Consider the following 4,858-nt stretch of genomic DNA (forward strand, 5'->3'; position numbering starts at 1 on the left):
ACAAAATTGGAGTGCAAAAAGAAAAGAAAAGACAAAAATAAGTAAAGAAAAAAAGAAAAAGAAATTCAAAAAGAGAATGCAAGACAAGGAAAGTGCTCTACCATTGCAAATACATCAAAGAGGCCAAACTACACTAAGAGAATATAACCTTATTGTTTCTTGGGAAAGGTTACAGTAAGAGTTGTTTCTTGAATTGTAAGTCACCTATTCTTTTTCTATCATTTCATTTTCCTTGTCTTCAACCATTTCCTTCTTTTAATACCTTGAATCCTTTCTTCTACCTTTCTATTTCTTCTATTCTTTCTACCCTAACCTATTTGCAGCCGACGCACACAAGGAAAGAATTAACTTGTTCTAATCTTGAGTAAGTTCTTCAAAGGACTTAGCAAGAGAAATTGAGTGGAAAAAGGCTATTGAGAGAGTGACATCAGAAGAGGAATTGTTAAAAGCCGAAATTATATTCCCGAGAGTAAACACGAGTGTTGAGTGGAGTGATCTTATTATTTCTTTGGAGTGAACTTGTCAGACTTTGTGAGTGTGCTGGTAAGGTTTATTTTCGTTTTTATTTACTAACAATGTCTCAAGTTTTAGGACAATTTTTTGTAGTGAAAAGAGACTTGAAAATTTAGTCCATGGAGGATAACCAAAGAGAGAACATTTTTCGCACTAGATGTGATGAAAACAACAAAGTTTGTTTCATGATTATCGATGAGAGAAGTTTTACCAATTTTTCAAGCACATTAATGGTGGCTAAACTTGGACTCAAGACCATTAAACATCCTACACCATACAATCTACAATGGCTAAAGGATGGGGGAGAAGTTATAGTCACCAAATAAGTCAGCATTTCCTTTTCAATTGGGAAATATCAAGACCAAGTCCTTTGTGATGTCATTCCAATGAATTCGTGCCATATACTCCTAGGGAGGAGGCTTTGGCAATTTGATAAGAAGGTTATCCATGATGGTTTCACAAACCGGTACTCTTTCTATCACAATGAAAAGAAATTCATTTTGACTCCTCTTTTACCAAATCAAGTTTCTGAAGATCAAGATGCTTTGAAGAAAAGCACTGAAGTTTTCAAATCTATCCAGGAGGAGGAACCAACGAAGATGAACATATACGTTTGAGGAAAAGACATTAGGAAACATTTGTTATCCTACAAATCTCTAATTGTACTTAGGTACAAGGAAAGCTTAATTTTGACTAACATTCCAGAAGGCTTGCATTCTTCTATTTCATCTTTATTGCAGGAATTTGAAGAGTTATTTCCAGAAGATATCCCTAGTGGATTACCACCTATTAGAGGGATCAAGCATCAAATTGACTTTATACCTGTTGCATCCATTCCAAACAGACCAACATATAGAAGTAACCCTAAAGAAACCAAGGAACTTAAAAAACAAGTTGAAGAATTGATGGATATGGGATACATACGAGAGAGTTTAAGCCCATGTGCTGTTCCAATGCTACTTGTGCCCAAAAAGGTTGGTTCATGGAGAATGTGTGTAGATTGTCGTGCTATCACTCAAATTACCATCAAATACCGACATCATATACCAAGTCTTGATGATATGTTAGATGAATTGAGTGGAGCCACTACGTTCTCTAAAATTGATTTAAAGAGTGGATATCATTAAATCAAAATGCGAGAAGGAGACGAGTGGAAAACCTCATTCAAAACAAAGCAAGGATTGTATGAATGGTTGGTGATGCCTTTTGGTTTAACCAATGCTCCAAGAACCTTCATGAGGTTAATGAATCCTGTACTATGACCATTCATCGGTAAGTTTTATGTGGTTTATTTTGATGATATTCTGGTTTATAGCCTTGACTTGGAATCCTATGTACAACTCTTGAGGTACGTTCTTGAAACCCTTAGAAAGGAAAAGCTTTATGCAAATATGAAGAAATGTGTCTTTTGCAGTAACAATTTAACATTCTTAGGCTTTATTGTAAGTTCACAATGACTTGGAGTTGATCCTGAAAAGATCAAAGTCATTCAAGAATGACATGCACCTACTTTAATAAGTCAAGTCCGAAGTTTTCATGGTCTTGCAAGTTTTTACAGAAGGTTTATGCTTAATTTTAGTTCTATTGTCGCCCTCTTAATAGGGATCATTAAAAAGAATTCTATCTTTTCATTGGGCAAAGAACAAGAAGATGCCTTCAACGAACTGAAGGAATGTTTAACCAAGGCACCTTTACTTGCATTACCTAACTTTGATAAGACTTTTGAAGTGGAGTGTGATGCTTTTGGAATCAGAATTGGGGCTGTTTTGACTCAAGAAGGACGATCCATTGCATATTTTAATGAAAAGTTGAATGGTGCCTTCCTAAACTGTCCAACTTATGTCAAAGAGATGCATTCTCTCACAAGGGCACTTGAAGTTTGGTAGCATTATCTTCTACCAAAGTAATTCACCATACATACCGACCATGAAGCCTTGAAGCATATCAAAGGCCAACACAAGTTAAACAAGTGACATGACAAATGGGTGGAGTTTTTTAAGTGATTTCCTTACGTTATTCATTACAAGACGGGTAAAGAAAACATTGTAGCCGATGCTCTCCCTCAAAGGTATATTCTTTTTAATACTCTTTATTCAAAGTTAATTGGGTTTTCATATATTAAAGATTGATATGCTACTAACCATGACTTTGAAGAGAAGTATAAGGCTTGTGAGAAAGGTGCATATGAAAAGTTTTATAGGCACGAAGGGTATTTATTCAAAGAAGGGTGTCTATGCATTCCTCAAGGATCCCTTGAGAAGTGCTTGTTCGAGAAGCTTATGAAGTAGGTCTCATGGGTCATTTTGGAGTAAGCAAAACATTGGATTTTTTGAAACAACACCACTATTGGCCTAACATGAAGAGAGACGTTAAAAGGGTATGTGAAAGATGTGTCACTTGCAAAAGGGCAAAATCAAAGGTTATGCCTCATGGACTTTACATGCCTTTACATATTCTTCAAGAACCATGGGTTGACATATCAATGGATTTTGTGATGGGACTACCAAAGATAAAAAATGGACGAGATTCAATATATGTTATAGTAGATCATTTTTCCAAGATGGCACATTTCATACCATGCCACAAGACAGACGATGCAATGCATGTGGCCAACTTGTTCTTCAATGAAATTATGAGATTACATGGCGTTCCATGAACCATAGTCTCTGATAGAGATGTTAAATTTCTTAGCCATTTCTAGAGGACATTATAGAGTAAGATTTGAACTGAGCTGCTATTCTCCACAACATGCCACCCTCAAACGGATGGGCAAATCAAAGCAGTGAATCGAGTATTATCAACATTGTTGAGATCTATCATCAAAAAGAACATCAAAGCTTGGGAGAAATTCTTAACACACGTTGAGTTTGCATACAATAGGGCAGTGCATTCAACGACCAAGATGTCACTATTTGAGATAGTATATAGATTTAACCCCTTGACACCTCTAGATCTTCTTCCTCTGCCTCAAGAACACATGGTCAACAAAGATGGCAAGAACAAAGCTGAGTTCGTTAAGAAACTTCATCAGCAAGTTCGAGATAATATAGACAAACGAACAAGGAAATATGAACAGCAAGCGAATAAGGGACGCAAGCAACTAAAATTGGAGGAAGGTGATTGGGTGTGGGTGCATTTCAGAAAATAACGTTTTCCTTCCCAAAGAGTTGTTACCAAGAGGAGATGGACCGTTCCAAATCATCAAAAAGATCAATGGTAATGCCTACAAATTAGGTTTACCTGGTGAATACAATGTAAGTGCAACTTTTAATATTTTATATCTCTCTCAATTTGAAGACGACGACGATTTGAGGACAAGTCGCTCAAAAGAAGGGGAGGATGATGTGATCACAATGACACAAATGGATCCTGAAGTCATGCTTGAAGGACCTATCACTCGTGCAAAGGTAAAACAAATCAAGGAAGTACTTTCTCATAAGTGCCTTAATGTTTTTAAATCATTTAATGAGAAAGAACCATTAGATAATAGGTTATTTAATATGTAACATATTGAATATTAAATAACCTATAGTTTACATTCTTATATTATACATTATATAAGTTTATATACTTAGTTTATTTCTTTATGTTATGCATATAGGCATATTCGACAAATACATAGGAGCTACATTGGAGCATGCAACAGCAAGGAAACTTACATGGGAACTATTAGGAGAGCATAAGGTGCAAATTGGGGAAAAGTTATCTAGAGGCCGTGAGCTCATAGCTGGATTAAGCTAAAGGTTTTAGCTACAAGATGACCTCATTTCATCTCGGGAGCTGCACCATCATCATCACCGCTTAGGACACTTCAAATATGTCCTAAGTCAAAATTTGTCAAATCCTACCTTTTTGCGAATAGTTAGCACCTCTAGAGGTACCTTTTCACAAGGATCTGCCATAACGTTCACCATGCTACAAGTCACCTATGGCCAGCTCACCTCCAGCTCATTCACACCATAAGTAGCTCAAACATTAAGGGTTACCTTTCCCAAACATTGTGACTTTTCATTAATGATACTTCCCATGAAGATGCATTTTCATCTAACAGCATGATGGTGAAGAAATTGCAACCATTAGAGGCTTAAAACACCAAGGGACATGATATAAAGCTCCATGCCTAGTCGGTCACACACATGCCATACACATGAGAGATTTTGGCGCCAACATAAGGAGATACATCACCATTCGACCAAGGGAGATGTCTTCCCATCCTTAGCTGAATCATCAAGTCCCTTTATGAAGGGTTAGCTGAACCATCACAAGCCCAAAAACTCAATCATTCATTTTAAGCATTAAGTAGTTTCATTAAAAGTTATGTATCAACCGAATAGCTATGTAACCA

Source organism: Hibiscus syriacus, unplaced genomic scaffold, assembly GCF_006381635.1.
Source record: "Hibiscus syriacus cultivar Baekdansim isolate YM2019G1 unplaced genomic scaffold, ASM638163v2 tig00016065_pilon, whole genome shotgun sequence".
NCBI classification, from domain to species: domain Eukaryota; kingdom Viridiplantae; phylum Streptophyta; class Magnoliopsida; order Malvales; family Malvaceae; genus Hibiscus; species Hibiscus syriacus.